The sequence below is a fragment of the Dysidea avara genome, chromosome 2 (assembly GCF_963678975.1).
Source record: "Dysidea avara chromosome 2, odDysAvar1.4, whole genome shotgun sequence".
NCBI classification, from domain to species: Eukaryota; Metazoa; Porifera; class Demospongiae; order Dictyoceratida; family Dysideidae; genus Dysidea; species Dysidea avara.
The window spans coordinates 44,497,920-44,519,819 of NC_089273.1; the positions used below are offsets into that span (position 1 = coordinate 44,497,920).

A 21,900-nucleotide genomic window follows, 5' to 3' on the forward strand; every position below is an offset into this window, starting at 1 on the left:
TTATTGACATTTAGGAGAGTTCTTATTTCAAATTTTAAATAAATGGAAATCATTTATGACGCAAATTATAAGAATATTTGTGTGCTTGCCAAAATTTGGTTTGTGTCCGGCCTGCAAAAACAGGGTATGTGGGAATACACCCTGTTATGCTGCATATCATATCTCAGTATTGGAACAGAATATTTGCATTCTGTAACTTGCACCATAAAGCCAATTAAATCCTTACTAATAACTGAAAATTGTATTTCCATAGCATATTGATACAAAACGTTATGAGTGCTTAAATTTGAAAAAGTAAGCAAAAATCATGTGCCCACATACCATATTTTTGTAGGCCCAGTCACATTTATTGATAGAATTAAGTATTTACAGTGCACTGTAGAATAATTACTGGGGAGTCTAGAGTGGAGCAAACTAACTGACTTGATTGTATCTGTTAGAAAGACAGCATTGATTCGATCATATTGAATCAGCTACTGTATTTGCTGGCTATTGACATGAACAGTTGCTCTATTGATAGTGTTTACAATTATTACAATCAAGACTCATGGTAGTGAGTCGCGTGGCCAGTAAAGCAGAAACATGTGCCGCAGATGATAAATGATGCAACCACTACACGTGAGGATTTTACAGGAATGAACATTGTCAAATTCGGCTTGCCTGTAACTCACCCATCATTTATGCTATCTCTCTGAAACTCTAGAGTTAAACTCATCATGTCACTAGTAACTACCACACAAGCAGTGAAGCAAATCCACATTGACTGTAAGAGATCAAGATTGCCAACATCAAAGAGGAGGTTTTGTGTTTTTTTGTTTTTTTTTGCATGCAGTTAGACGCAACTGCAGGTGTAGTTCCTTGCGTTCCTTTGTGCTTTCCAAACATTGATTTCCCTGCTATCGCTTACATATTCTCTCAATCGCTTCAAGATTCACATCATCCATTTCGCCATTCATCATCACCCTACAGTTGTAATTTCAGCACCAAACGAAATTTCAGTCGTCCTCAGTCAGCCTAGAGGCCATGGATTTAGTTGCAGGGATAAACGTTTCACCATTGTGTTTTTCATGAACAGAGGAATCAATTACTGGGTACGTTTTTCCTTTACTCGCCTTTCTTCACTGCATACAAAGGCGAAATTCGTGAAGAAAAATCGATCGCGTAGGATCGCTACAACATGACGTAAACAAATGCTCATAACTTACAGGGGTACGTATCCTTGAGTCTACTGCACCAAAACAACGATTTTCCAACTCTTCTTGAGCAGGCGAATAATATGATATCCAGGTTTTTCTTGTTAGGCCATTTCTTCACTACGAAAGATAGGTTTAAAAAATTTACGGAAGTTTTTCAATGATACACAAGTATTTCACCCAATGTATTCAATGCTTTATACTGTAAATTTAGGCTTGTGCGATTATGTCCCTTTTTCGCAGATCCGATCACATATACAAAACCCATATTGTTGTTTTTCATAATACTTGCTTGGCATGTAGGGCAATGTGTCTTTAAACTGTTCTAAAAGTTTCGTTGAGATTGTTACATAATGTTTTTGAGAATGGCTAGTTTGAAATTTGAATTTAGTTGTCCCCATGTAATTTTCTCCCTAAGGGTGCGGCTGAAGAATCTAAAGAATGACTCACAGCACAACTGCGGTCACCGGTTATTGGGCTGTGAATAGTAAGTGTAGTTAATATAATCAGTGCATGTAGCCATAAAAGAAGTGTGTAAAAAACTATGCCATCATTCGAGAATGACTGGTTTTGAAATTTGAATTTAGTCACCCCCACATAATTTGTTCTCTAAGGACGTGGCTTGAAGAATTTAAAGATTGACAAAGAGCACAACTGGGTTATTGTTAGTGTAGTTAATCAGTGCATGTAGCTATAAAGCAAAAAACTATGCCATTGACACCAAGCACTAGAACCGTCCGGCACAATGCAGATCATTTATAGCCTGTAAAGGCACCACACAGAAATGATATGGATACAATCATGTGCATATACACATGCAGTTACAACATACACAGGATACATGAATACCCAACAGATTTAGGTACACAATAATGTAGGAATTGAATGTCTGTCATGTAACTGCTATCAAAACAATGCAAATATGTCTCCATTTCTCCAGTTTGGCCTAGTAGATTCTGCACGGTAGCAGGTCTCATGATGGCATATTCATAGTGCTTCTCCAAACACAGATAAGCAATGATCAATAGCCTACTGACAACAATGTGTGACTCCATTTGCAAAATCCAGATGAGTAGGTGTGGCTCCAGTATGTCTAGACAATTAACACTTATTCTTGATAAGTGGGTGTGGTTCACATAAGTACTGTATGTACTAGAGTTGTAACAGTATTGATACAGTACATAGCCTCCATTCAGGCATTGCATCATGATGCAGCAACATATCAAACGACACAAAGAAGAACATGCTGTTACATTTCTAGTACATACACTCCATCAGTACAATCATGCTTGTCAGTGAAACCTGTCTTAATGGCCACCAGCATAGAAAGACAACCTTCTAGAAAGGCCAATTCCAAATCCTTTTGGTGAGAATTTATACACTACCACCTACATATATTGAGCAAAGGTGGCAATGAACAGGTTCCACTGTAACATGTGATCTGATCCTGTACATTCTGTAAGTGAATGAGATCCACTTGGCCGGGACAAAATGTGATCCAAATGTCTTGACTCAACCCACTTACAACCTAGTAGCAAAATGGAACTGAATGTTTATAGGAGATAATATGTGACCGTCTTAGCAAAAACCTGACTTGTTCGCACAAGCATGCGTATTGAGAAAAAACGAAATTTAAAAATATTTGATAAAATTACGCATGCTACAAAGAAAAATACGCAAGTTTTTATCGGCCCAGTATTCAAAGAAGGAAGACTCAAATTGATTTAAAATATATACCATCTTTTTTGCCTGCTCATGGAAAGTTCAATAATCTTTTTTTCGTCTCTGTATCGTCAACGGTATGCGTGTCACGAACGTTTGTTTATGATGCGGTAAACGTAACAAGATCATCATCGTTTATTCTACCAAACCGCCTTCATATCCATATGCGTAAGTGTCTACAGGGCTAACACTATATATTGGCTCATGTGCTGATCCATGGTGAACATTTTAAGCCAAATTGCAACGTTGTAGACTAATCCAAACGGAAGTTATGACTGTGAATGTAAGTGCCTGTAGTTTATTTTCAGTATAGTCGCTGTGCAAATCAACTATCTTACTCTTCTTACTGTTTAGTGCTATAATTTCAAAACTACACACCACAGAAGGCTGAAACTTTGGTGATCCATTCCTTGGACACTGCCAATAATGCTGATTGAATTTTTTTTTTTTTAATTGTGCGAACAAGTCGGGTTTTTGCTGAGATGGTCACATATGTCTAATATGTGTGTACACATTACAACATGTGCATACAAGAAACACTATGTATCTTTTTAGTATTCCAAATTACCACATTATGCATGGACCAGTCAACACAAAACTGCATAATGCCTATAAGTAAACCTGAAGAGTAAAAATCACGAAGAAGTAAAATTGGATATGTACGGATAACAATTGTGAACAGTAACAATATACACTGAAACATTACTCTGGTCACTTTACGGTAAAAAATTTTTGAGCAGGTAGCAGATATTAAGCTGTGTACTCAAAATGACACATTCAGGGACTGTGTTTAGACATGTGACACAGTGACTTAATTAGACACATTGTAATATAAATAGCATAATATAGTATGAGATATACAAAGTGTCACCGTTAGACAGTATACTGATATAGCTACCATAATAGATCCGAGCAGTAGATCAGCTAAGTAGGTGCAGTGGAACTTGTTTAAGATGGTTACTTTCGGGCTAAATTTTCTTGGCTTAATAAGCAGGTAGCTGCTTTAGCAAGGCATTCAGATAGATGTCTCATGGGGGAATTTAAAGGTTGGCCTCTTAGAGAGGTAACTTCTACACAAGTGGCGACCAAGGCAGTTCCACTGTGTAAGACTTAGGGCTTTAGATATTTGACATTTCATGTGTTGAAGGCTTCAGTAGTCTGAAAACCCACCACAGTTTACTCAGACAATGTTGACTTGTGGTCACCACTAAACAACTGAAATGCTGGAAGTAAATGGTGCTACTTTTGCTTTGGCTACTACTTAGTAGAGCTTAAACGGATATCCTGAAAAATATCCTTCCAGATATCCTATGGATAATGACATCATCATTTGCTTCATCAGGAGCTTATAAGCACCGAAAGTGAAAATTCTTACACATTGGGCTTTCAGCCATTCAGCCAACTTGAAATGCTCCATCTGTGATGACATAGCTATTTGGATCAACATTTTTAGCATTTACTAACAGGTTGATTAGCAAAACTTTGCCCTCTTACTGCCAGTCTCACACACTGCCACACACTAAAAATCCATCGCTAAATCCCTCTCTGTAGCCAGTTAATAGTACAAGAACAGCTGCATTGCAAATGCTTCTTAGCAATTGGCCTGTGAATTTGTGGTGTTCAAAGTATTACTAAGGCAATGTTGCACTATGTGAATGTTGCATGGTTGAATCTTCTGTGCTTATATGCTTCTGGCTTTGTATATCGTGCTTATAAACACAGTGAAAAACTTGTATAATGAGGTCATAGGTAAATAAATAGGTAAATCATTAGTAGACCATAATAATGCTATTATTAGACTCTGATACAGTAGGAGGATAAGCATTAGATATATTTTGTGTGTTTCCTTAAATCCATTAAACATTTCATGTATGTAATTTCAAAAGTAATAACATGCAGAAGCACATTAAATATACGTATGGTAAGCCCATAACTATTAACTAAGTAATAGTTAGACTTCAGACCACATAAGCAATTTAGTAACCTGATGGCCCGTGTTGTGGTACCTGAGTGATGCAAAGGCACTACTACAGAGCGTAAGGGTTACTGAATTACTTAGACCCCTGTGGTCAGATGTCTAACTTATTTAGTAGACCCTTTAGTACATGGTTGTTGTTGTACCTTAACAATCTTGCCAGCTGCTTATAAAAATGTATTAGAATCAAGCCATCATTCCACCTGTTGTTACCGGTTTACAATATTTTCTGGTGGTGATGCATTACCAACACTGCCAGTATGCGTGATAAACATGAAAAGGATCTAAGTAAACATGAAAAGGGACTGAATTAACATGAGAAGGTTCTATGTAACTTAGACACCTCCAAAATCCACCACAAAAGGGTCTAAGTACACATATTATGCAGTTATTAATGTATATATTATATATATACTATAGGAAATGATTATTCATCGGTATCAGAGTCTGGATCAAAACCAGGTAAGGTCTTCATCATTAGATTCCTTTTTTTCCTGTAACCTCAAGAGCAATCAGGTGGTGAGGACATCACTATTTGTAACTAATATCTTATTACCCACCAGCTAACTAACTAACTACTGTAGTTTAACAACAGTGTGGGTATTTCATAAGATCATAAACATTTTGTAAGTAAAGCACTATTCAAGAAATTAAGTTAAAAAGTAGCATAAATGCCCTAAAATTTGATGCTTCTAATTATTTGGTACCTCTCATATATTGAACGCAATATACAATACTCTAAAATTCTCCCCAGTAACTGAAGTCCAAACATCCTTATTAATGTGATATCAGTGCTGTCTACTATAATTAAGTTGCTAAGATTAATTGCTAACTATCGTACATATTTGTTCCTGATCATTCAGCTAGACACAGGTATTTTATTTCTGTAGAATGTTTAGATCATTATCTACTGTAGAGGAGTTTGAATGCATAAAAATTCAAATAAGTAATGATTTGGTCTACTGTAGTACAATAAGTGATTGTGCCTGACTGCTCTATTAGAGTATCTTGTTCTTTAGTACAGAACTGTCTCTGACTTCTAAATCTTAATTGCAATAATATTGCTAATGCAATAAGAAAACGTTGTATGTCAGCGGGTGACAGGAAAAGAAGGAAGTTGATAAATGTCAACCTCATGTACTTAATAAGGCACAATGTCATAAGTTATACTTTGTTCATGTGTACGTATGTAGTGTGCAGTAAGCCAACACCAAGTTCTGACAAAATTGAGCATCAAGGTAATGATAATCATATTTAGATAATATTTTGTGGAATTATCTGTCCAGTGAATAGCCATGTTTATATATGTACACATAACCTTTTTTGCTAACTAGTTACCATGGATATTTTGAAATTTTCATTGAGTATTGCTATATTCTTCAGTGGCGGATCCAGGGTTTGGCAAGGGTGGGTATATGGAGTAGGAGGTCTGAGGGACTGTGCCCAAGGTATTTTATAAATTTCACAACTGAATTTTTTGATTTTGATCCAAGGTTTGGCAAGGATGGGTGCACCAGGGTAGCAGGTATATGGAGCAGGAGGTCTGGGGGACTGCTCCTAAGGTTTCACAACTAATTTTTGATGTAGAGCGTTTTTATGCACAGGTATCTAAGTGACCTGCATTGATCAAAAGTTGAAGGGGTCAGTGACTCAGCCTATTGTAATGTAGAATGACATAAAAGGATCATGTATATTTAATTTGTAAACAAAATGTAGCAGGCTCTTTACATAGCTGAGTGTGCTCATGGAATAGTTCCTCAGATGAAAGCTTTCAAACTCAGATATAACTGTGGAGGATATGTGGTGACTGTTATATTAGAGTATTTTACTAACTGCTCAATTAGAGTTTCTCGATCTTGCATGAAATTTTTTGGGGGGAGGGAGGGCAGGTGCCACCAATCCCCCCTGTGATCTGCCACTGTTCTTAATAGCACCTTTAAAGAGGTTTTAAACAACGATTGTAGTTACAGTGGACTGTAGAATATAAATATAGCTTGCTGCATATCACTAGCAAGTTGTTGCAATAAAACCTCTAGAAATCCACTGGTGAAAGGAAACCTGATCAAACCAGAGGTATGGCTGTGGTGCAAAAATGTATGTAGAGTATTGGTGTGGCTATCCATTCATGGTGAAAACTGAACTTCACTGTTGCATGCTTAGATCGACTATTATCAATAATTCGGTCAAAAATTGTAATAGACAATTACACAAAAATGTAGATACTGTTATACCAACCTGTGTACACATACCACACCTTATTGCTATTACTGGAAATATGTCTGTGGACTAATTGTTTGTGATATGATAACTTACTTAATTGTCTATGTTTACAATTTTTTTCCGATGCTTGTGTGTTCTTAGAGTTGTTTAACTATATTATAAGTAAGGTCTACTTTAATGTACAACACCATTTGAATAATATGGTTCAGCGGCATCGACTCTACTTGATTAAATGGTTACAGACACAAGATATATTCAGTATCTTTGGAGAATGACTGTCAAGATTTCAGTTTAGATGGTGTCTCTGTGATCACGTCAGTATAAACTCATCCAGGAGACTGGAGGCATACAAGTCCTCGTAGTTTCTACTTATGGAAATAAAATATCAAAAGTTAGTTTATATGCAAATAAACTTGTTTATACTATTTTATATTGGTACAGAGAGTAAAATAAAGTTCTTAGTTACCTGACTACTGACAATACCATTGTCAGAGTCTACCGGAATTCTAACTGTCTTTACAGATCTAGAGTTCCTCTTTTGTCTTCAGTTTACTCTCTGTACCAATATACTATAATATAAACAAGTTTATTTGCATATAAACTAACTTTTGATATTTTATTTCCATAAGTAGAAACTATGAGGACTTGTATGCCTCCAGTCTCCTGGATGAGTTCACTGATGTGATCACAGAGACACCATCTAAACTGAAATCTCGACAGTCATTCTCCAAGGATACTGAATATACCTTGGGTCTGTAACCATTTAATCAGGTAGAGTCGATGCCGCTGAACCATATTATTCAAGTACAGGATGTAATGATATAATGATAACTGCTCAAACATTACAACACAATTGTATAATGTCATAAGACATGAATACCAGTACCCATACAGGGTGTATGGCTAAAGCAAGTCTTTTCAAGTGCAACTGAAATACACACAACAGCAAAGTAAAGTAATTTAGTTTGATTGGCTAGTTACTTGCCAATGTTTACTTTAAATACCAGTAAATCATCTGTTTTCATTCTGTACATGTCTCTTAAACAATGGAAAACATGTCACCGAGTTTACATGTTGGTAACACTTACACTGACAATGTGTAGCATTAAATAAAGTGTAAGTGACCATACTTCTTATTGTAATGTTATGGTATATACTGAGGGGATTCACTGGATACCAGGTAGCCATGATAACAAGCTAATAGTCAATAGTCAAACTTATCACAGAAAATGTTATGTATTTTGCAGCATTCATTACACTTTTATGGTACTTTTACTATAACAAACTTTTCAACATGTGACTTAGCTGATGCTAGTCATTGCAGTTTTTAGAAATGTTCCTGTTATTAGACAAACAAGAAAGAGTATTATATTGTTATAGCAAAGTCTAATTGAAGACATCTGTTAATGGAGCTCACATTACATCAGTGTTAGTGATTACCACATTGTTAACATTGTGTAAATTCATAATATAGGTGATAATTGTCATTACCTGGAACCAATAAAAGTGTTTATGATAGCATAATAAAGAGCAAACAACAACATCCACCAGTACAAAACCCTTAAATGATACAATGAAATCATTTCCTTCTAGGAACTATGAAACTCATAATAAGTTAACAGACTATACAATCACTCATACCACATGTTGACTTATTCATTGGTGTACACATAACACATTAGTGATCTTGTGACTGTGGGTTAATCACTAGTCTATTTGGTTAATGGTGAAACGATTCATCTGATGTAGCTACCTTTATATGTAACCAGTTTGCGGAAGGGGTCTTCCACACACAACCACATTACCAATTTTGATGTTCTTAACTTCAGATTGGAAACAGCTACTGGCTTCAAATTTGGTCAGTAGTGAGCATCAACATAGCGTAGTAAATGGAAAAAAGCTCAGGCTTATATGTTTCTTGAACGCAATGTTATGGTCTTCCAAATGCATAGAATTGGATGTGTGTGGAAGACCCCTTTTCACAAATCCGGTCACATATGATGTTATGCGTAATAATTATTAAGAACAATTGTTACACATCACTCAACAATGTGATTTGTGTAGTGTACACCAGTAAAAGTGAAGGACATGAAGTATGGTAATAACTACAGTTTAGTTGAAGGTAAGTATAAAGTTTGATGTTCAACTATTGTACAGTGTATTGTTCTTTAGAACAGCAAGTTCTGCAAGAGCTGGAGGAATGGAAGAACACTTTTGAATTCAAACCAGCTAACATGTTGCTTACAAGGACACTTTAGATCATGAACAATAATAACTCTTAGTGAGTTTATAGTTTCTTATTATACTGTAGATCAAATGAAGGTAATAAAATTCTGGCACCGTTACCTTATAATGGATCTAACAGTTATTCATAAAAGTCAGTTTTTATGTACAAAAAAGTGTTAACATAATATTAGCCAGCTAACACGAGGAAGTAGTTGATGACTGGCTTAGACACAGTAGGGTAGCTGTATCATAATCCAAGGTAGAAAGAAAACATTGATTGTGAATTAGAACTTGTTATAAAGCAGTGCCTATATGGCTTCAAATTACAAGCATATGCAGGAGTCACTACATGCAATACAATAAAGTGATACTAGCTACCAGTATAATTTTTATGAACTAGTAGAGATATAAATTTGCAGTAGAAATTAGTTCACAGTAGAAATTCCATTACTCATGAATTTATTTAAATTCCAATCATTTCTTACACTTCTGTAATTAGGGTAGTATGGTGCATTGTTTCTTTTGATGTCTTGAACTAATTCAGTCTAGTGATCTTGACTATCACATAATTATAATTAAACACACTCTATAGCCTCAAACTATGTAAGCAGCTAGACTATAGCAGCTGTGGTTAGTACTGGTTACCATGTTTCAAAGTAGCACTCTCTTATACCACTGTTTGTTGCCTGTCATTATGTTGCTTTACTGTTAATAATGTTGCATAGATCAACAATTGTGTCAAATGTTTAACATACCATACTGTATTATATCATTTTGTTGTGTGGCAACTTGTATTTAGTTTCCTTACCAGTTTAGTGTACTAACATTCATTAAGTCAGTGGTGTAGCCACCCTGTGAGGTACTTAGATATTATGTACATTAATGTACTCTACACATTTATACCACAGCATTTGCTTGGGGTCACTTTTCATGAGTGGATTTCTAGAGATTGTGCCATGTACCAGCCTCTGAGAATACACTGCATGGTACTTGACCTACTGTACCACTGGCCAGCTGAAACACAACAAGCATTGACACCATTGCATGGTTGCCCAGATGATTTTATAATTGTGACAGGGCCTGCGAAGGGCATATGGGTACAAACTACACCCAGTCATGCTACAGGTCAGACCTCAGTATTGGAGCAGAATATTTTCATTCTGTAACTTGCATTCTGTAACTTGCATCTGTGAGGTACTTAGATATTATGTACATTAAATTAAATATACACTACACATTTATACCACAGCATTTGCTTGGGGCCGCTTTTCATGAGTGGATTTCTAGAGACTCTGAGAATACACTGGTACTTTGACCCACCACTGGCCAGCTGAAACACAACAAGCATTGACACCATTGTATGGTTGCATGCCCAGATGATTTTACATTTATTTATTTACTTCATTATGAGTGGCACGGATTCCCTCATTTAGGCTAAGTACTCCGTGTGACCTGTTCAGTGGTATTTCTCTGTTGATATACCAATTTCCATAGCTAAATTGCAGACACCATTGTGAAAAATCATAATCATATAAGTAGCTAGCTCCTAATGGATTGAAGTGGGTTGAATATTTGAATATAACATATGCTATAATAAGCAAAACTGATGTGGAGTGTATTGTAAGTTATTTCATTATCTGCAGTAATTTAGCTATAGTTTACAGACAGTTGATTATGTGGTAATATACAGCTAGGTGCTTAGTATGCTATATATATATATTTACAACCATGATCAAGGGTATGTTGTTTTATTGGCTAGGTCAAGGAGGTGTTGAGGCTGTACAGTTAAAAAGATCTTATGAACACATGATCTGTGTATATTATTGTAACATCTACTAACTTCCTGAATGCCATAACAAATACTAATTGTAATCTGTAGCTACTGGTTCTTTATCTTCTAATGAACAATTACAAAGTTATACTAACACATTATTGAGTGAGTGATCTGTTAGTGTCTCACTGTTCTAAAGATTATCCACAGCATCACATGATGAGAACAGTTGCAAAGATGATAACATAAAATATTATTGTTGTGTAAATGCAGCATTCACTAGTAAAAACCACACAATAGCTCATGACATCAGGTTTGGGTCGGGTAATGTTTTGATCCGTTAGCTAATCAGGATGTGTTTAATTGATTCCTAGAAGGTAAATTTATAGCAAACACAATAATATTTGTGACTGGGCCTGCACAAATAGGGCATTTGGGCACAAACTACATCCTGTCACACAACAGGACCTATCTCAGTACTGGAGTAAAATATTTGCATTCTGCTAAACAACGCAAATTAATTACTGAATACTTGCTTCAAATTTCAAAGCCTTATCTCATTAGCACGAAAGGTTATGGGCACTTATATGGTTGAAAAAGTAGTTAATATTATGTGCCCACATGCCATATATTCACAGGCCCAGTCACATTTATGAAATTATATTTATTTGTATTTTTATTAAGACTTGTAGTACAAGTGCTAAAGGATCTGTAGGACACCTAGTCCTGCAGCCTGTTTAAAGATGTCAAAATATTTGAAAAGGTGCGGAAAGGATAAAATTATATACATGACTGCATGTACCTGGTCAGCCTCAAACCTGCAGCCATCCAATTTACACATGATGACTGACAGGAGTCTGACAGGTAGTCAGGATGCTTTTTTACCCTTGTCAATCTCATGTATTTGTACCCATAGGAACTCTAGAGAATGACATAATTATTATCTCACAGTACCCCATGCAATGTGGAAACTAGTGGACAAACTTTACAGCACAAGAGCTGCAGGTCTGTAGAGCATACAGCTTGTTTAAAGATGTGGTACTAAGTATGTTTGAAAAGGTGCAGAAGGTGAAAAATTGCTGACTAGTCCTGAGAAGCCTTGAAAATGCAGCTATTTGATTTACGCTCAAATGCTTACAGGTGTTTTGCCAGATGGTCAGGATGTTTCCCTTGTCAATTTTAAGGTCTCATCAATGTGTGTTTGTAATTTCTAGTTCAGTGGCTTGAAACTTCTCATGAACTACTTATAAATCCTCAAGCACTACTGAACATAACATGTTTTAATTACTCTAGGATGAACATATTTATGGATTTTTTCTTATCCCTAAAATGGTATCCTTATTACAGTGTAAGTGTATTGTTGATTTGAAACCTAGACAGATATCTTTCATGAAGTGGGAACCTGCATTCAGGAGGGTAATTTTACCTAGGGATTTCACTCTAATTTTATCATAAAGTGAATTTTGCAATAATGCAGGGAGATTATTAAAGATGGAGAACAACCGGTAGCTAATTATGAATTATGTTTGTTAGTCAGCCAGTCAGTCAGTCAATCAGGCCGGCAGGCAGGCAGGCAGGCAGGCATGCAGGCAGTCAGTAAGTCAGTCAGTCAGTCAGTCAGTCAGTCAGTCAGTCAGTCAGTCAGTCAGTCAGTCAGTCAGTCAGTCAGTCAGTTAGTAAGTCAACAAGTCAGTCATTCAATCTGAATGCCAGTTGGTCAGTCGGTTATTGAGTTGATTCAGTGAATTAGCTTTTTTTCAAAAGTGGAATAAAATTATTGTTGTGTTTAGAAAACTTGCATTCGATGAGGGCATATTGTGTCATGCTAAAGACATGCTTGGGTTTAACTACACTATTGATGTTATCATTAATTTTGTTGAGAAGGGAAAGCGAAGCTAGTTTTTGATGAGAGGAAGGATTGTGCCTGTAAGATTTGTAGGTGATACTAATAAGAGGGAGGTATAAACCACCTTCAATTTATTTGTACCTGCTACTCCCAGAATGTATCATGATTACATAGAACAAGAGTTCCTACTATTATTAACTCTTGGTAGAAGTAACTAGTGTCTTATTGGCTAGGTCAAGGAGATGTTGGCTTGACTAAGACTGTACAGTTTAACAGATCTTCTTATGAACACATGATCTGTGTATATTCTTGTAACATCTATTAACTTCCTGACTGTATATAGTTGGAAGCCATAGCAAGTTTATTGTACTATTATTATAAGTAACCGAACATAATGTGCACTTTTAAAAAAGTTTTTACACCAAAGTGTCTTCTATTGGTTTTATAGTGCAGTCAATGGAGGGTAATACCTGTCAGTGTGCCTCATATTAAGTAATACTATTCTTATTCACCATCAACCAAATACTAGTTGTTATGTAATACTGTAGCTACTGGTTCTTTATCTACGAACATCTATAGTAAACAGATAACAAAATTATACAAACACATTATGCTTCTATCTCACTGTTCTAAAGAAATTCAAAATGTCAAATAGTGAATAGTTGTTATGTAGATGTATTCACTAGTAAAAACCACAAATGCAATGGATGACATCAGTATTTGGGAAATGTTTAACTAATCAGAATGAAATTTTATTGATTCCTAGAAGGTAATGAATTTTATTTATAGAACAATATTAACTTTATTTCTTATTAAGGCTTTACAGTACAAGTGTTGAAGGTAATTTGGACACCTAATGCTATGTACATCCTGCTAAAAGAGCATCCTGAGCATCTTGACCACCTGGCAGGAAGAGCAGGTTTGAGCTGCCCAGGTTCAGTCATGACTGTTTTTTCCTTTCCGCATATACTTAGCTAATATGAAATCTCTCCCCTTGTCAATTTAAAGTCTCATCAATAAGTGTTTACAAGTTCTTGTTCAATGGCTTGAACTACTTACCATTTCACAAACACTACAGAGTTTAAAGTTGGATGAACATATTTAGGAAATTTTTCTTTTCTTTAAAGAGGCTTTACTTATTAATATGTGATGTATATAATAAGTATTATTGATTTGAAACCTAGACAGATATCTTCCATGAAGTGGGTGCCACATTCAGGAGTTTCTTTTTAACTACATTCCACTCCAATTTTATCACAAAGTGAATTCTGGAATAATGTAGGGAGTAGTGTTGGGTGATATTTCCCTTCTTATAATCTAGATTACTCTTTTTAAATAATCTCGATTTTCAATTAAATCTCGATACCTGTTTAACTGAAATATGCACTGCATCAAGGCATTCAACAAGGTCTCTATCAATCATGATGGTTGTTTTGTTTACCAACAAGCTTAAATTCTTAATATGATAAGCCCTTTCTATGACCAACGAAACTTTCATAAGACCAGATCTATTAATGGTGTGGTTAAACTAATCTACATTATTGTCATGCTCAGGGGTGGATCTAGGATTTCAGAAGGGGGGTGCTAACATGGACATTTATATACATGGCAAGAAAGTTGATACAACTACTCAGCATGTGGAGCATGCTCTATCTAGAGGGATCTGGGGGCATGTCCCCACAAGAAAATTTTACAAATTTGGCCTACCGAGATTGAATTTGGTAGTAATTTTGAGTGAAAAATGATGTCACTTTGTTTATGTGATACCATTTTTCTTCTACAGTTTGTCAGTACAACTAAAAGGCACAGCCAGTAGCTAAAATAACATCTTAAAGAACTAGTAGTGGAAACATATGGGTATCAGCTGCACATGATCAAATTAATATTGGTGTTTTGAAGTATAACATAATTTACAGTCTCATGGCTCGAACTACACTAGCTAGCTGTGCAAAAAGTAGAGAGGGTAAGTGTGAGCGGAGATGGCAAGTAGATTCACCAGTGTGTGGAGTGCACGTGCACTCAGCATGTATAGAATTCTCCAGTTAGGGGGCTCTGGTGGCATTCTTCCCTAGAAATTTTTAGAAAATGGCTATCACAAGATTGAATCTAGAAGCTATTTTTAACCAAATGTGGGTACAAGATTGAATGAGTTCAGTTTTAATTAAAAAAACAGAACTATACGATGTTTCTTGTTATTGGATTTTAAGAAAATGTATAATAGTGGCTTGTCAAAAAGAATAAAGAGTGTATAGTTAATTGAACGTAAGGTCAAGGCAAATATTTAGAACACAGGATTGGATCTACTTCAGCCACTGTTCTGTGGTGCAGGTTGCTATTTCAATTTAACTTTTAAAAGGATGGATCCATCTATCGCCATAATTGTTTTACAACTAGTCTACAAATACAACTAGTTTTTGGCCACAACTAACCCCTTTTTAGCACACAATGATCATGACAACATAAATCCTGCAATATCATATAAGCTTAAAATTGAGCTTCAAGGGATTTGATAGTGCAAACTCCAGAAGCTGCTAGATTTAGATAAATGTAGCATGAGATTTGATCAAGTAAGAAAAACAAAAAACAAACAGTTCTTAGATGTTGCAGCCTTGTGAACTTTATAAATGCTATTAAATTCACTATTATATAAGACTATTGTTTTACTTGCAAGAGAAGCATTTAAACCCAAGAATCAAGTTTCATAGATCTAGTGCACAGATCTAGAAGAATATAGGTTTTGGGAAATGTTTAACTAATCAGAATGAAATTTTATTGATTCCTAGAAGGTAATGAATTTTATTTATAGAACAATATTAACCTTATTTATTTTATTTATTTCTTATTAAGGCTTTACAGTACAAGTGTTGAAGGTAGTTTGGACACTTAATGCTATGTACATCCTGCTAAAAGAACATCCTGATCATCTTGACCACCTGGCAGGAAGAGCAGGTTTGAGCTGCCCAGGTTCAGTCATGACTGTTTTTCCTTTCCGCATATACTTAAGTAGCTAATATGAAATCTCTCCCCTTGTCAATTTTAAGGTCTCATCAATGAGTGTTTACAAATTCTTGTTTAATGGCTTGAGACTTCTCATGAACTACTTACCATATCACAAACACTGCTGACTTTAAAGTTGGATGAACATATTTAGGGAATTTTTCTTCTCTTTAAAGAGGCTTTACTTATTAATATGTGTTGTATATAATAAGTATTATTGATTTGAAACATAGACAGATATCTTCCATGAAGTGGACACTACATTCAGGAGTTTCTTTTTTAACTATATTCCACTCTAATTTTATCACAGAGTGAATTCTGGAATAATGTAGGGAGTAGTGTTGGATGATATTTTCCTTCTGATAATCTAGATTACTCTTAAAATAATCTTGATTTTTGATTAAATCTTGATACCTGGTTAACTGAAATATGCACTGCATCAAGGCATTCAACAAGGTCTCTATCAATCATGATGGTTGTTTTGTTTACCAACAAGCTTAAATTCTTAGTGTGATAAGCCCTTTCTATGACCAGTGAAACTTTCATAAGACCAGATCTATTAAGGGTGTGGTTAACCTAATCTGCACTATTGTCATGCTCAGGGGCGGATCTAGGATTTCAGAAGGGTGGTGCTAACATGGACATTTATATACGAGGCAAGAAAATTGATATAACTAGTGTACAAATTACACTCAGCATGTGGAGCATGCTCTATCTAGGGAGGTCTGGGGGCATGTCCCCACAGGAAAATTTTGCAAATTTGGCATACTGAGATTGAATTTGGTAGTAATTTTGAGTGAAAAATGATGTCACTTTGTTTATGTGATACCATTTTTCCCCTACAGTTTGTCAGTACAACTCAAAAGGCACAGCCAGTAGCTAAAATAACATCTTAAAGAACTAGTAGTGGAAACATATCGGTATCAGCTGCACATGATCAAATTTGGTGTTTTGAAGTATAGCATAATTTACAGTCTCATGGCTCAAACTAGCTGTCCAAACAGTAGATAGGGTAAGTGTGAGTGGAGATAGCAAGTAGACTCACCAGTGTGTGGAGTGCACATGCACTCAGCATGTATAGAATTCTCCAGTTAGGGGGCTCTGGTGGCATTCTCCCCTAGAAATTTTTAGAAAATGGCTATCACAAGATTGAATCTAGAAGCTATTTTTAACCAAATGATTAAATGAGTTCAGTTTTAATTAAAAAAACAACAGAATTATAGACTGTTTCTTGTTATTGAATTTTAAGAAAATGTATAATAGTGGCTTGTCAAAGAGAATAAAGAGTGTATAGTTAATTGAATGTAAGGTCAAGGAGAATATTTAAAACACAGGATTGAATCTACTTCAGCCACGTGCACTGTTCTGTGGTGCATGTTGCTATTTCAATCTAACTTTTAAAATGATGGATCCATCTATCACCATAATTGTTTTACAACTAGTCTACAAATACAACTAGTTTTTGGCCTCAACTAACCCCTTTTAGCACACAATGATCATGACAACATAAGTCCTGCAATATCATATAAACTTAAAGTTGAGCTTCAAGGGATTTGATAGTGCAAACTCCAGAAGCTGCTAGATTTAGATAAATGTAGCATGGGATTTGATCACGTAAGAAAAACAAACAGCTCTCAGATGTTGCAGCCTTGTGAACTTTATAAATGCTACGAAATTCACTATTATATAAGACTATTGTTTTACTTGCAAGAGAAGCATTTAAACCCAAGAATCAAGTTTGTAGCAGAGCCTAAAAAAACTTAAACTATTTGAAAGTTGTTTTCAGAATAGATTTTCAATTAATAATGTTTTATATAATTTAGTATGTTAAAGGTATAAATCTTTTACCTAAAGTGATTAGTATCTGGCAGGATGTTTGGTACAATGGTGATGATAGCAGTGCACAGATCTAGAAGAATAGGTTTAATTTCAGCTTACACTCTGGTAACTTCTTGAAAATTATAGTTTTAATGATGGATGTTCTATTAGAGTAGTTGACTGTTCTATTAGAGTATTTCACTTTTAGTAGTTTCTAAGGTAAGACTTACCCCAAAAGTATAATTTTGAATACCTCTTAGTAATTTTTGGATAAGATTAGCTATTTCCCTTGCTCTTTCCATCTTTTCATTGCCCATACATGTGTATAAAATGCAACTGCACCTGTACTACAGCTTCTAGAAGCTTCCTAGCTTGCTCATTGTAAAATTTTGGAGGCGGAGTGCTTCAACACCCAAGCACCCCCCTAAATCCGCCATTGACGCTCCACCAACAAACTGATGTTTGCTGCTTGACAAGATGTAAAACGGATTAGTGACTAATATCTAGATTACTGACAAATAATCTAGATTAGTGAAAAATATCTAGTTTATCGATTTAATCGATTAATTGCCCAACACTAGCAGGGAGATTATTAAAGATGGAGAACAACAGGTAATTTTGAGTCTGCTATTGTTAACAGAAATTATGGACAATTCTCCTTGTAGTGTTTTTTTTCTTGTTCCATTATTGCTTTATTGTGAGTTTGCTTGACAGATAACTAGCAAAATGTACTAAAGCAAAAAGAAATTACGGCAAAAAATTGAACAGATTAAATTTAATCCACAAGTTGAGCTGTAGCAACTTTAATGGTACAACAGAAGACATGTTACTAGTCAATTGACATTTAACTTTATACACAAATCTTTAATTAGCATTAGCCATTGTTAAGTCACATTTGCCTGAAAATATCAGCTGGCCATTCAGACAATCAGTTATTCTGTCCGCGTCCATCCTTCCATCCATCCATCAGTCAGTAAATAAGTCAACAAGTCAGTCAATCAGTCTGAATGTACGTTGGGTAGTTGGTCAGTTTTTCACTGAGTTAGTCAGTTCAATAGTAATGTTTAAATGTTTAGTATAAACTTCATGACAGCATATTTGGTCACACGAAGACATGCTTGGGTTTAATTACACTGTATATCTACAGTATCATTAATGTTGTTGAGAAAGGAAAGGTGAAGCTATTTTTTGATAGCAGAAAAATTTAGGACTTTCAAGATTGATCCCCACATAAAAAGTTGCAATTGTGCTTTGTTGGATATTGGAAATAGTTAAAAGAACATCCATAGTATGTCACATGAAGGTACATGTCACTGTAATAATAATAATAATAATGAGCTATTTGAATTGATTTTGTTGTGACCATTCAATGTTAAAAACAACACAGTGAAATGACATCATACATAATTTAATTTAAGGTACAGTAACTGAAATACAGGCTCCCAGAATGTGTCATGACTACATAGTAGAAGTACGTAACTAGCTAATGTCTTATTTGCTAGGTAAGGAGATGTTGGCTTGAATGAGAATGTACAGTTGAACAGATTTTCTTATGAACACATGATCTGTGTATATTCTTATAACATCTACTAACTTCCTAGCTACAGTTAGAAGCCATAGCAAGTTTATTGTACCATTACTATAAGTGACTGAACATAATGTACACTTTTTAAAAAAGTTCTTACACCAGAGTGTCTTCCATTAGTTTTGTAGTGCTGCACAGTCAATGGAGGGTAATACCTGTCAGTGTGCCTCATATTGAGTATTACTGATCTTATTCACCATCAACCAAATACTAGTTGTTATGTAGTACTGTAGCTATTGGTTCTTTATCTTATGATGACATCTAACAAATAATAAAACTATATATTGAGTGATCTGTTAGTGTCTCACTGTTCTAAAGATTATCCACAGCATCACATAATGTGAACAGTTACAAAGATGATAACATATATTGTTGTTATGTAAATGTGGTATTCACTAGTAAAAACTACACAATAGCTCATGACAACAGGTTTGGGTAATGTGTTTTGGTTTGTTAGCAGCTAATCAGGATGTGTTTTATTGATTCCTAGAAGGTAATTTTATAGTAAACACAATTATAATATTTGTGACTGGGCCTACAAAAATAGGGCATGTGGGCACAAACTATATCCTGTCACACAACAGGATGTATCTCAGTATTGGAGTAAAATATTTGCTTTTTCGTACAAAGCAAATTAATTACTGAATACCTGCTTAAATTTCAAAATCATAACTCATTGGCACAAAAAGTTATGGGCAATTAAATGTTTGAAAAAGTAGGTAAATTTTATGTGCCCACATGCCATATATTCACAGGCCCAGTCACATTTATGAAATTATATTTATTTGTATTTTTATTAAGACTTGTAGTACAAGTGCTAAAGGATCTGTAGGACACCTAGTCCGGCAGCCTGTTTAAAGATGTCAAAATATTAAATATACTTGAAAAGGTGTGGAAAGGATAAAAATATACACATGACTGCATGTACCTGGTCAGCCTTATGATCAAACCTGCAACCATCCAATTTACACTTGATCACTGACAGGAGTCTGACAGGTAGTCAGGACGCTTTTTCCCCTTGTCAATCTCATGTATTTGTACCCATAGGAACTCTAGAGAGTGGCATAATTATTATCTCACAGTACCCCATGCAATGTGGAAACAAGTGGACAAACTTTACAGCACAAGAGCTGCAGGTATGTAGGGCATACAGCCTGTTTAAAGATGTGGTACTAAGTATGTTTGAAAAGGTGCAGAAGGAGAAAAATTGCTGACTAGTCCTAAGAAGCCTTGAAAATGCAGCTATCTGATTTACGCTCAAGTGCTTACAGGTGTTTTTCTAGATGGTCAGGATGTTTCCCTTGTCAATTTTAAGGTCTAATCAATGCGTGTTTGTATTTTCTAGTTCAGTGGCGTGAAACTTCCCATGAACTACTTAAAAATCCCCAAGCACTACTGAGCATAACATGTTTTAACTACTCTAGGATGAACATATTTATGGATTTTTTTCTTATCCCTAAAATGGTATCCTTATTAAGTGTATTGTTGATTTGAAATCTAGATAGATATCTTTCATGAAGTGGGAACCTGCATTCAGGAGGGTAATTTTACCTAGGGAATTCATTCTAATTTTATCATAAAGTGAACTTTGCAATAATGCAGGGAGATTATTAAAGATGGAGAACAACCGGTAGCTAATTATGAATTATGTTTGTCAGTCAGTCAGTCAGGCAGTCAGTCAGTCAGCCAACCAGCCAGCCAGCTGGCCGGCCGGCCGGCTGGCAGGCAGGCAGGCAGGCAGGCAGGAAGGCAGGCAGGCAGGCAGGCAGGCAGGCAGGCAGGCAGGCAGGCAGGCAGGCATGCAGGCAGGCAGGCAGCAGGCAGTCAAGAAGTCAGTAGTAAGTCAAGAAGTCAGTCATTCAATCTGAATGCCAGTTGGTCAGTCGGTTAGTCAGTTGATTGTTCAGTGAATTAGCTTTTTTCAAAAGTGGAATAAAATTATTGTCGTGTTTAGAAAACTTGCATTCGATGAGGGCATATTGTGTCATGCTAAAGACATTATTGGGTTTAACTACACTATTGATGTTATTATTAATTTTGTAGACAAGGGAAGGTGAAGCTAGTTTTTGATGGGAAGAAGGATTATGCCTGTAAGATTTGTAGGTGATATTAATAAGAGGGAGGTATAAACCACCTTCATTTTATTTGTACCTGCTACTCCCAGAATGTGTCATGACTACATAGAACAAGAGTTTCTACTATTATTAACTCTTGGTAGAAGTAACTAGTGTCTTATTGGCTAGGTCAAGGAGATGTTGGCTAGGTCAAGGAGATGTTGGCTAGGTCACGGAGATGTTGGCTAGGTCAAGGAGATGTTGAGACTGTACAGTTTAACAGATCTACTTATGAACACATCATCTGTGTATATTCTTGTAACATCATCTACTAACTTCCTGACTGTTATTGGAAGCCATAGCAAGTTTATTGTACCATTATTACAAGTAACTGAACATAATGTACACTTTTTAAAAGTTCTTACACCAGAGTGACTTCCATTGGTTTTGTAGTGCTCACAGTCAATGGAGGGTAATACCTGTCAGTGTGCCT

At 35.6% G+C, this 21,900-nt stretch overlaps 1 long non-coding RNA gene across 1 annotated transcript; it reads left to right on the plus strand.

Moving 5' to 3' along the window:
• Nucleotides 1–6,920: 6,920 nt before the first annotated feature.
• On the plus strand, nucleotides 6,921–9,460 carry LOC136247448 (uncharacterized). The gene is made up of 3 exons (XR_010697557.1): nucleotides 6,921–6,963; nucleotides 9,175–9,232; nucleotides 9,283–9,460. It is a non-coding gene; the product is annotated as an uncharacterized lncRNA (long non-coding RNA).
• The last annotated feature ends 12,440 nt before the right edge of the window (nucleotides 9,461–21,900 follow it).